We start from the raw sequence: 12771 nt of genomic DNA on the forward strand, positions 1-12771 counted from the left end.
CACAGAAGCCCCACTTATCCTATCACCTTCTCTCCCTCAGGTTTGTCCAACAGAAGGCCCACCTATCCTATCCTCCCTCAGGTTTGTCCAACAGAATCCCAACCTATGCTATCACCTTCCGTCCCTCAGGTTTGCCCCACAGAAGCCCCACCTACCTTATCACCTTCTCTCCCTCATGTTTGCCCCACTGAAGCACCACATACCTTATCATCTACCTTCCCTCAGGTTTGTCCAACAGAAGCCCCACCTATCCTACTTTCCCTCTGGTTTGCCCAACATAAGTCCCAACTATCGTATCACCTTCTCTCCCTCAGATGCCCCACAGAAGCACCACCTACCTTTTCACCTCCCTTCCCTCAGGTTTGTCCAACAGAAGCCCCACCTATCCTATCACCTTCCCTTCCTCAGGTTTGCCCCACAGAAGCCCCACCTACCTTATCACCTTTTCTCCCTCAGGTTTCCCCACTGAAGCCCCACTTACCTTATCATTTCCCTTCCCTCAGGTTTGTCCAACAGAAGCCCCACCTATCCTATCACCTTCTCTCCCTCAGGTTTGTCCAACAGAAGCCCCACCTACCTTATTATCTCCCTTCCCTCAGGTTTGTCCAACAGAAGCCCCACCTATCCTATCACCTTCTCTCCCTCAGGTTTGTCCAACAGAAGCCCCACCTATCCTACCCTCCCTCAGATTTATACAACAGAAGCCCCACCTATCCTATCACCTCCCAACCCTCAGGTTTGTCCAACAGAAGGCCCACCTATCCTATCACCTTCTCTCCCTCAGGTTTGCCCCACTGAATCCCCACCTATCCTATCACCTTCTCTCCCTCAGGTTTGCCCCACTGAATCCCCACCTATCCTACCACCTTCCCTCCCTCAGGTTTGCCCTACAGGTTTGTTAGAGAGGCCCTACCAATCGTATCACCCACAGAAGCCCCACTTATCCTATCACCTTCTCTCCCTCAGGTTTGTCCAACAGAAGGCCCACCTATCCTATCCTCCCTCAGGTTTGTCCAACAGAATCCCAACCTATGCTATCACCTTCCCTCCCTCAGGTTTGCCCCACAGAAGCCCCACCTACCTTATCACCTTCTCTCCCTCATGTTTGCCCCACTGAAGCACCACATACCTTATCATCTACCTTCCCTCAGGTTTGTCCAACAGAAGCCCCACCTATCCTACTTTCCCTCTGGTTTGCCCAACATAAGCCCCAACTATCGTATCACCTTCTCTCCCTCAGTTATGCCCCACAGAAGCCCCACCGAACTTTTCACCTCCCTTCCCTCAGGTTTGTCCAACAGAAGCCCCAAATATCCAATCACCTTCTCTCCCTCAGGTTTGTTAGAGAGGCCCTACCTATCCTATCACCTTACCTCCCTCAGGTTTGCCCCACAGAAGTCCCACCTACCTTATCATCTTCCCTCAGTCAGGTTTGTCCAACAGAAGCCCCACCTATCCTATCACCATCTCTCCCTTAAGTTTGCACCACATGTCCCACCTTCCTTATCACCTTCCCTCCCTCAGGTTTGTCCAACAGAAGCCCCACCTATCCTACCCTCCCTCAGGTTTGTCCAACAGAAGCCCCACCTATCCTATCACCTTCCCTCCCCCAGGTTTGCCCCACAGAAGCCCCACCTACCTTATCACCTTCTCTCCCTCAGGCTTGTCCAACAGAAGCCCCACCTATCCTATCACCTTCTCTCCCTCAGGTTTGCCCCACAGAAGACCCCCATCCTATGCTAGCACATTCCTTCCCTCAGGTTCGTCCAACAGTAGCCCCGCCTACCTTATCACCTTCTCTCCATCAGGTTTGCCCCACAGAAGTCCCACCTACCTTGTCACCTTCCCTCCCTCAGGTTTGCCCCACAGAAAGTCCCACCTACCTTATCACCTTCTCTCCCTCAGGTTTGCTCCAATGGAGCCCCACCTACCTTATCATCTCCCTTCCCTCAGGTTTGTCCAACAGAAGCCCCACCTATCCTACCCTCCCTCTGGTTTGTCCAACAGAAGCCCCCCACCCCTATGCTGGCACATTCCCTCCCTCAGGTTCGTCCAACAGTAGCCCCGCCTACCTTATCACCTTCTCTCCATCAGGTTCGCCCCACAGAAGTCCCACCTACCTTATCACCTTCTCTCCCTCAGGTTTGTCCAACAGAAGACCCCCACCCCTATGCTAGCACATTCCCTCCCTCAGGTTCGTCCAACAGTAGCCCCGCCTACCTTATCACCTTCTCTCCATCAGGTTTGCCCCACAGAAGTCCCACCTACCTTATCCCCTCCCCTCCCTAAGGTTTGCCCCACTGAAGCCCCACCTACCTTATCATCTCCCCTCCCTCAGGTTTGTCCAACAGAAACCCCACCTATCCCACCCTCCCTCTGGTTTGCCCAACAGAAGCCCCACCTATCCTACCCTCCCTCGGATTTATACAACAGAAGCCCCACCTATCCTATCACCTTCTCTCCCTCAGGTATGCCCCACAGTAGCCCCACCTACCTTATCGCCTCCCCTCCCTCATGTTTTTCCAACAGAAGCCCCAACTATCCTATCACCTTCTCTCCCTAAGGTTTGCCCCACTGAAGCCCCACCTACCTTATCATCTCCCCTCCCTCAGGTTTGTCCAACAGAAACCCCACCTATCCCACCCTCCCTCTGGTTTGCCCAACAGAAGCCCCACCTATCCTAACCTCCCTCGGATTTATACAACAGAAGTCCCACCTACCTTATCACCTTCCCTCAGTCAGGTTTGTCCAACAGAAACCCCACCTATTGTACCCTCCCTCAGGTTTGTCCAACAGAAGCCACACCTATCATATCACCTTCCCTCCCTCAGGTTTGCCCCACAGAAGCCCCACCTACCTTATCACCTTCTCTGCCTCATATATGCCCCACAGAAGCCCCACCTATCCTATCACCTTCTCTCTCTCAGTTATGCCCCACAGAAGCCCCACCTACCTTTTCACCTCCCTTCCCTCAGGTTTGTCCAACAGAAGCCCCACCTACCTTATCACCTTTTCTCCCTCAGGTTTGCCCCACTGAAGCCCTACCTACCTTATCATTTCCCTTCCCTCAGGTTTGTCCAACAGAAGCCCCACCTATCCTATCACCTTCTCTCCCTCAGGTTTGTCCAACAGAAGCCCCACCTACCTTATCATCTCCCTTCCCTCAGGTTTGTCCAACAGAAGCCCCACCTATCCTATCACCTTATCTCCCTCAGGTTTGCACCATAGAGGTCCCACCTACCTTATCACCTTCCCTCCCTCAGGTTTGTCCAACAGAAACCCCACCTATCCTACCCTCCCTCAGGTTTGTCCAACAGAACCCCGACCTATGCTATCACATTCCCTCCCTCAGACTTGTCCAACAGTAGCCCCACCTATCCTATCACCTTCCCTCCCTCAGGTTTGCCCCACAGAAGCCCCACCTACCTTATCACCTTCTCTCCCTCTGGTTTGCCCCACTGAAGCCCCACATACCTTATCATCTCCCTTCCCTCAGGTTTGCCCCACAGAAGCCCCACCTACCTTATCACCTTCTCTCCCTCAGACTTCTCTCCAAAATCCTAGCAATCAGGCTGGATGAGTTATGTGCTAGCCACGCCCACGTCCAAGGTGAAAAATATTATATTTGGGATCATCTCAATCCCATTTTTCACGGAATGAGAAAGGCATCTTTTTTTAAGAAAATTCCCCTGTGTATACTTGCAGATTTTACTATCATATTGGTAACTATTTTTCAATGTACCAGCTTTTTGAATCAATGATGCTGTGTGTATGGAAAATGGCACAGAGGAAATGATCAGACACATCCTCTTGCAAATTAGATTTCATTAAAATTGTTTACATAGACGATTTGTCATTTTTAGGGGAAGAAGAACCTTTGAGGAGCTAAAGATGCTTTGGGATTCCAGGCACAACTGAAATAACTTAAACAACATGACTGAAAAAGAGAAGAGCTTATTTGTTTTCCGGGAGACAAGATGCATTAAATCACTTCAGGCAATCAACTCAAGGCTTCTTGCTTGGAGCCAGCAACCTCTTCCACCACCCCACCCTCGCTAGAGATGTTACACTAAGGCCCCATAGGGATCGGCGTTTGGTCTGCACTGGGTAGCACTTTCAGCTGCTTTTTCAATGCTACCTGATAACTAGTCACATTTCTATTAAGCCAGGACCCAGACAAGGTTAGCACTATCTCTGGGGTCTGCAAACAGTCCCTTTGGTCAGGAGGGAAGCCATGTGGATCTAAATAAATAAGCAAGCAAGCAAGAGCCAGGCCCACCTTTCTGAGGGCAGGGTAGGCATTCATGTGGCCCAAGAGTCCAGGCTAGGCTGCTGACCCACTGCTGCCAGGCCTCCAAGCAGGTTGGGGCTTAGGGCACCAAATGACTTCAGTTCTGTTTTGCCTGCTCCCGGTTTTCGGTGGGTTTCTTTGCTGTCACACTGAATTGTGTCTGGGTTTGCCTGTGTTACTATATGCACAGCACTGGAATAAATAGCAGGAATATTTTCAGGAAGGATTGTTGGGTAGGATGTTAGCCCATCTATAATTCATAGGAAGGTGGCAATTAGAGGGGAAGCAGCTGGAGATCTGCTTCTTTTCTTCTTTTTTGACACCACAGTCGTTGTCTTCTTGTCACTTGTAATTTATTGGTGCTGTTTAGGGTGAATTAAGCAGCATCAACAGACAAGACGTGGCCAGAAAAAGGAAGTGTACCAACAGGATGAGATTCAAAGGGTCTTTCGTGAATTCTTTATAGGATTGTACACGAATGATAAAATTCAAGGCTTAGATATAGATAGATACCTGGGTAAAGAAAAAATACCCATAGTTAAAGACGAGCAGAGGGAAAGACTGAATCAACCAATAACTTGGGGGGAAATTCTCCAGGTAATTAAACAGCTAAAGGCAGGGAAAGCACCGGGTACAGATGGCTTGTCGGCGGCTTATTACAAAAACTTACAATTAGAAATGGTAGAACATCTTAAGGAATTATTTAATAAGATCCAAGTGGAAAGGAAAGTACCCCCATCTTGGAAGACAGCCTTCATATCCCTGATACCTAAAGAAGATCAAGATTTTACTCAACCAAAAAATTATAGACCTATATCATTAATATAGATTATAAAATTTTTACTAAAATACTAGCGAATAGGTTAATGTTGGTTATTCAGCAATTGATTCTTAATGATCAAACAGGTTTTATTCAAGGGAGAAAAATGAGAAGTAATGTAAGACTAATTGTCAATACACTAGAATACCTGGGAAAGAACAACCAAATCCCTGCTGCGCTTATATTTTTAGATCCTGAGAAAGCCTTTGATCGAGTGAATTGGCAATTCCTGCTGAAAATATTGCAAAAAATGCAAATAGGAGAGCACTTTTTACAATCAATTAAAGCAATATATCAGGAACAAACACTCAAATCATAGTTAATTAAGGTGACCAGACGTCCCAATTTTTGCGGGACAGTCACGATTTTGCACAATTTGTCCCGCATCCTGGGGCATTCTTAAAAAGTCCCGATTTTTGTGACCGGACCCGGAAGTAAGCCTGCCCCGCCCTCAGCCCTGTATACCCATCCCAGCCGGCCAGTATTTTGTCCCTTCTGTCTCCCCGTTGCTCAGAAAAGCAAGTCTGGGAAGGTCCTTTGCTAGCAGGCAGGTTCTAGGACGCCTGCCGCCACCAAAGGACCTTCCCGGAGTTGCTTTTCTGAGCAACGGGGAGACAGAAGGGATGCAATCTCCTTTCATTCTTCCTCTGCCTCATTCACTCGTTCGGGCAGCAGAGAATGAAAGAAAATTGCATAGCCGAGGACAAAGGAGCCTGCAGCCTCCTTCATTCAAATGTTCAGGCAGCGGGGATGTGGGGGGGCTTTCTCGCACGCCTTCTTTCTCTGAAGCCACGCTGGATTCAGCAAACCAGGCAGCCCGTGCCCTTGGGATTGTGCAGCAGCCGAAGATCGCCTGGTTAAAAAGGAGGAAGAGGAGGCTCCGCTAGTCTGGAGCCCATCCACGGGGGCAGGGATCCACACACACACACACACACACACACACACACACGGAGGGAGGAGAGACAGAGAGAGAGACAGACACACACAGAGAATGACAGAGAGAGAGAGACAGAGGGAGGGAGGGAGATAGAGGCAAAGAGCCATACAGAGAGTGAGAGACAAACAGATACAGAGAGAGAGAGAGGGAGGCTGAAGGAGTGTTTATGCACAGAAGGGGGATTTAAAACTTCAGAGTGAATCCAGGAAGAGGGAAGAGATGGAGGACTGGCTTTTCGCTCCGATTTCTGAGCCCCCAGCTGTTAGTGACAGAGGAGGAGGAGGACGAAGGAAGGGGTTGCATTTTTGTTAGGCTGACAGCTCATTCTGTGGTATTTTAAAGAAGTCCCGTTCTTTTTTTTTTAAGCACGAAAGGAAAAATCTGCAAAAAGTCACAGGGAGCCCGGGGAATGTTCCTTGCAAATCATCATGGTTGCAGAGAATGCAAATGAAGGTGCTTATCTCCCCGCCTGGCTCCGTGTCATTGTATTCAAATCGGAGTCATGCTGAGTCCCATTCAGAGGGTGGAGGGACGCTGTGCTTTTTGTTTTTGTTTTACCTATGTTCTCACAACTATGCAAAGGTGGGTTTTGTGCTACAAGGATCTTTCTTTCTTTCTCTGTCTGCGGTTCCGATTGCAGTTGCTTCGGATTAAAGCACCATTTCTCATTCCTTGCAAAACTGGGGAAAGGGCAGGGCTGCCTCCCCCCTTTCCTTGCAGCACCCTCAGTTGCAAAATGTTCCCCTGATTTGGTTTATAAGTTCGCAGCAATGCGATCCAACAAATAGGAAAGTTTTAATAAGATTTTTGACTTTGTTTGGTCTCTGCTGCACCCCCAACCCCCAACCCCTTCCAAGGAGAGAGTGGGAAGGAGAGGAAGGAAGGAGGGAGGGGGAAAGGAAAAGAAGAAGGGAGGGGGAGAAGATGGAAGGAGAACAGATGGAAGGAAGGAGAAAGAATAGAAGGAGGAAGGAGAAGGAGGAAGATGGAAGAAGAAAGGAAGAAAAAGAAGGGAGGGAGAAAAGAGGGAAGGAGGTAGGAAGAAAAGGGGAAGAGAGGGAAAGAGCAGAAAGACAAAGAGGATGAAGTTGATAGGCAAGAGGAAGGTGGAAGGAAGGAAGAAAGAAAAAGGGAGGGAGAGAGGAAAGAAGAAAAGATGGAACTAGAAAGGAAAGAAGGGAGGGAGGGAGGAAAGGGGAAGACAGGGAAAGAGCAGAAAAACAGAGAAGGTGAAGGTAGATAGGCAGAAGGAAGGAAGAAGGAAGAAATAGGAAGGAGAGAAGGTGAAAGGATGGAAGGAGGAACAGAAGGAACAGAAGCAAAGAGGAAGAGAGAGATGGAAAGAGCAGAAAGAAAGAGAAGGTAGATAGGCAAAAGAAATGAAGCTGAAAGAATGGAAGGAGGAGGGAAGAGGAAAGGAGGAAGGGAGTGAGTGAGGAAAGAAGAGAGGATGGAAGGAGAAAGGAAGGGAGGGAAAGAGCAGAAGACGGATAAGGTGAAGGTAGATAAGCAAGAGGAATAAAGGAAGAAGTGAGGTGTCTCGAGGAGGGGAAAAACATTTAGTGACCAAAGTTACAATGTGTTGTGACTCAGCAGATGTCTGCTGTGAGTCTTTTCAGGATACAAGATTCATTATGCAGCTGGGGCTTGTAGAGGCAGGTTTGGAGATAAAAGGACGGATGCTGCCACGCCCTAATCGCAGAAGTCAACGTTCCTTTGTGCGTCCCTTGGTTTGTACAACATTGTTTGATCATCAGTCGTGGTTTATGTAAGATTCACTTGAATAAGTGCTCTATATGTCTGTAACCCTGATTCATAGAGACTTTGGAAGAAGTGTTTTGCTTTCGTTTTGTTCAAATTGAGTTGCCATAAGAAAGATTTTTTTTCATTACGTTATCTGGTCAAAGACTTGTATTTATGTTATTTTTGGGCTTGAAGCCAGTTTGAACTGTGAACTGATAAAAAAAAGTTCCTTTTAAGTTTAATTGTCTGCCGTTTGTTAAGAGCCGTGAAGAGGGGACAGAACAGATTGACTCCTGCCTGACAAGCCTCCATTTCATTAACTATGGAGCAATTACATGCTGCACATATGCAACTCGTGCAACAAATGGCTGTCCTGACGGATCAAATGGCACAATTGCAGAGAACTGTAAGACCCCCCCAGCCAAGGAGGAAGTGCCCAGTAGTCATGCCAGATAAATATGATGGGAGTCTGGCCATGTTTGCAGCATTCTTGGGACAATGCCAGCTGTTTATTAGCCTGAGAGCGGAGGACTTTCCCACTGACCGGACAAAGGTGGGATTCATTATCAGCTTGCTCTCAGGCACAGCTGCCCGTTGGGCCACCCCCTTGTTAGTTCATCAGAGCCCTTTGTTGGATGACTTCCAGGACTTCTGCCAGCATTTCAAATGGATGTTTGAAGATCTGATCAAAGGGGAAACAGCTGCCAGAAGTTTGAAATCACTGCAGCAGGGGCGTGGTTCATTGCAGGACTATGTGTCTGAATTCAGGCTACGTAGCCAGGATTCCACATGGAATGAACCAGCTCTAATGGACACATTCCAAGATGGATTGTCTGAGGCCTTGCAGGATAAACTGGCGAGGGTGGACAGGCCACCAACGTTCGACGCGTTGGTCCACCTGTGCCTCCGGATAGACGCCCAGCTGCAGAGGCGAAGGCCTCGCTGTGTATTACAGGAGACCACCAGCATGCCGGTTCAGCAAGGGACTGCAGTGGACTGGGAGGAACTCATAGAGTTGGGTGCTATTCGACCTTGATGTCATGGACAGAGATGGACAGACGACATGCGGAGAGATTGTGTTTTTACTGTGGGGATCTTGGACACTTGGCAGGGAGCTGCCCCAAGAAGAACAGAAGGGTTGCGTGGACTGCAGCTGTCCCTCAGCAACGCACGATCAAGTCGGACAATCAGCACATTGGTGCGGCCGTGTTACCCCATTCGCACAAGATAGTGTGAGTTTGGGGGGGGTGGAGTCCCAGGGCGAATGCCCTGCCGAGTAAAGTAAAGAACTCTGACCCGGTGAACTCGCTTCCACCTCGGACGGTTCTACCCATTGCATCCTGCGCTGCCGTTTGTCATCCCGTGAGCACGCAGGCTCTGGTACGGGATGCGCAGTGGGGTGACGACTGGGTGGAGCGACAAAAGGCAGAAGTGGGGCCAGCGTCCCCATGGACTTTGAAAGGGGACCTTTTGAAGTGTCGGGGCTGGCTCTATGTTCCCGCAGGGCACATCTGTCGACGGGTGCTCGCGCAGATTCATTGCGCGTCTGCAGCAAGACATTGGGGGTTTGTTCGGACGTTGCACCTGGCCTCCCGTCAATTTTGGTGGCCCCATTTGAAAAATGACGTACGGAGGTGCGTGAAGTCATGTGCCCAGTGTCATTTGGCCAGGACTACAAAGAGAACTCCGCCGAGATTCCAGCCATTGTCGACTCTGGTCCCCGCAACACTGGACTTTGTCTTTAGGGTCCCAGTGGGGTCCCAGGGTCTTGGACCGTGCTCCGGGAAGGCCGTCACCAACCCTTCTGGGCCGCACCCCGATCATCGAAACCGGGGGAAGGGCTCTGCGGGAGGGGATTGCGTGGTGGTTCAGCAGGAATCGGTAGAGCTGCCGTCAACCTCTGACGGAAAGGGGGTTGGTGGGTCGGCCTTGCAGCGGGTGGAGGACCCTGGACAGGGTGTTACGGCTCGGCCAAAGCTGGTAGAGGTGCCATCAACCTCCAACGGTAGGGGGTTGGTGGGTCGGCCGTGCAGAGGGTGGAGGACCCTGGACAGGGTGTTAAGGCTCAGCCGAAGTCGGTAGAGCTGCTGTCAACCTCTGATGGAAAGGGGGCTAGTGGGTCGGCCTTGCAGAGGGTGGAGGACCCTGGACAGGGTGTTAAGGCTCGGGCGAAGCTGGTAGAGCTGCCATCAACCTCCGACGGTAGGGGGGCTGGTGGGTCGGCCTTGTGGAGGGTGGAGGACCCTGGACGGGGAGTCGACGCCGGGAAGGGTGGAAGGAAACATGGTGGCCACCGGATACCTAAAGAGTTCCGATTCAAGGGGGCTATGCCTCCAGAGGTTTGGGATTCATGAAAAAGGCACCAAGGGAAATGGGTGTGGGTCATCTTGTGGACACGACATTCCCACCATATCCAGACCATCGAACCCCGGGGAAAGGGCCCTGCGGTGGGGGATAGTGTTGTGACTCAGCAGATGTCTGCTGTGAGTCTTTTCGGGATACAAGATTCATTATGCAGCTGGGGCTTGTAGAGGCAGGTTTGGAGATAAAAGGACGGATGCTGCCACGCCCTAATCGCAGGAGTCAACGTTCCTTCGTGCGTGCCTTGGTTTGTACAACATTGTTTGATCATCAGTCGTGGTTTATGTAAGATTCACTTGGATAAGTGCTCTGTATGTCTGTAACCCTGATTCATAGAGACTTTGGAAGAAGTGTTTTGCTTTCATTTTGTTCAAATTGAGTTGCCGTAAGAAAGATTTTTTTTCATTACGTTATCTGGTCAAAGACTTGTATTTATGTTATTTTTGGGCTTGAAGCCAGTTTGAACTGTGAACTGATAAAGAAAAGTTCCTTTTAAGTTTAATTGTCTGCCGTTTGTTAAGAGCCATGAAGGGGGGACAGAACACAATGGCATTGAAAAAGTGACTGATGACCATTTTTCACACTTAGCGACCGTTGCAGCATCCTCATGGTCACGTGATCAAAATTTTGTTGGGCAACAGATTCGTATTTATGATGGTTTCAGTGTCCTGGGGTGACCTTTTGACAAAATATAAAATTTTTAATCAAACCCCCCCCCCCCCCCGGTCAATGGTGTCCCTCTTTACCAATCTGAAAATCTGGTCACCTTAGAGTTAATGGAAGTCTAACAGATTCATTTAAAATTGAGAAAGGTACAAGGCAGGGTTGTCCCTTATCCCCATTATTGTTTATCATAACTTTAGAACTATTGTTGAATAAAATACGAGGTTCAGAGGACTTACAAGGAATCAAGATTAGGCAGCAAGAATATCGAGTACGGGCATTTGCGGATGTTTTAGTTATAACATTAACCCAACCACAGGAATCTAGCAAGGTTTTAATGAATATGATTAATCAATATGGCCAAGTGTCAGGATTTAAAATAAACTTAGGGAAAACAAAGATACTAGTTACAAATATGAACACTAAACAAAGGAATGAACCAGAAGGAATGACAGGATGTGAAATAGTTTAAAAAGTCAAATATTTAGGAGTTTATATTTCAACCTCAAATGGGAAGTTATACAAGTACAATTATGAACCACTATGGCATAGTATACAGACAGAGATGAAAAAATGGGAGAAACTTCAGTTATCTTTGCTGGGAAGAATAGCAGCAATGAAAATGAATATTCTACCTAAATTTTTATTTCTTTTTCAAACATTACCAATACTCAAAAAAGATGTGAACCTGCTAGAATGGCAGAAGGGCATTAATACATTTGTATGGGCAGGGAAGAAGCCGAGAGTAAAACTAAAAATAATGCAAGATGTGAGTGAGAGAGGCTTGAAATTACCCAATTTAAAGCTATATTATGAAGCAGTAGTTTTATCTGTAATTAGTGACTGGATTAATTTAACAGATGATAGAATACTTAATATTGAAGGGCATGATTTGGTATATGGTTGGCATGCTTATCTGCTATATAACAAAAAGGTGGACAAGAATTTCAAAAGTCATATTTTAAGGAATGCTCTACTGCGGGTCTGGAAAAAATATCAATGCAATAGCAATAGCAGTTAGACTTATATACCGCTTCATAGGGCTTTCAGCCCTCTCTAAGCGATTTACAGAGTCAGCATATTGCCCCCACAGTCTGGGTCCTCATTTTACCCACCTTGGAAGGATGGAAGGCTGAGTCAACCCTGAGCCGGTGAGATTTGAACAGCCGAACTGCAGAACTGCAGTCAGCTGAAGTAGCCTGCAGTGCTGCATTTAACCACTGTGCCACCTCAGCTACAAACTAAATGATAAGTTACCCATGTGGGCAATTCCCAGACATGCAATAGAAAATATGAACATAGTACAAAAACAGGATGTAACTACTTACAGACAGCTTCTTACCTTAGAAAGAGGTGTACTACAATTAAAACCCTTGGATGTATTAAAAGAGGAAAAGGTAATTCAAACATGGTTTCAGTACGGGCAGTTACAAGCCAGATGGAAAATAGATCTAAAAATTGGCTTTATGCAAGTCGAGGATAATTTACTCAAACAAATTAGAGATCAAAGTCCAATGCGTATAAAGAGATTATATAATGTATTAATAAAAATGGACTCAGAAACAGAATTTGTTAAAGATTGTATGATAAAGTGGGCTCAAAATATTGAAGAACCAATAATGTTGGATACATGGGGAAAAATTTGGGTAAGAAATGTAAAATTTACACAAGCTTTCAAACTTTCAAACTTTAATGGTATTTGTATGCCGCCCACTCCCTAGGGACTCTGGGCAGCTCACAGCAAATAAAACAACAATAAAAAACATTTAAAGCATTTAAAATTACAAAATTAAAATCAACACAGCGTCCATTACATCAAATGGGGCTGGAATACTCCACAGCCCCAGGCCTGCCGGAACAGCCAGGTCTTAGTCACTTTACGGAAGGCTGGGAGGGTGGTGAGGGTCCGGATCTCAGCAGGAAGTTTGTTCCACAAGGCCGGTGCAGCTACAGAGA

Source organism: Thamnophis elegans, chromosome 13 (genome assembly GCF_009769535.1).
Source record: "Thamnophis elegans isolate rThaEle1 chromosome 13, rThaEle1.pri, whole genome shotgun sequence".
NCBI classification, from domain to species: Eukaryota; Metazoa; Chordata; class Lepidosauria; order Squamata; family Colubridae; genus Thamnophis; species Thamnophis elegans.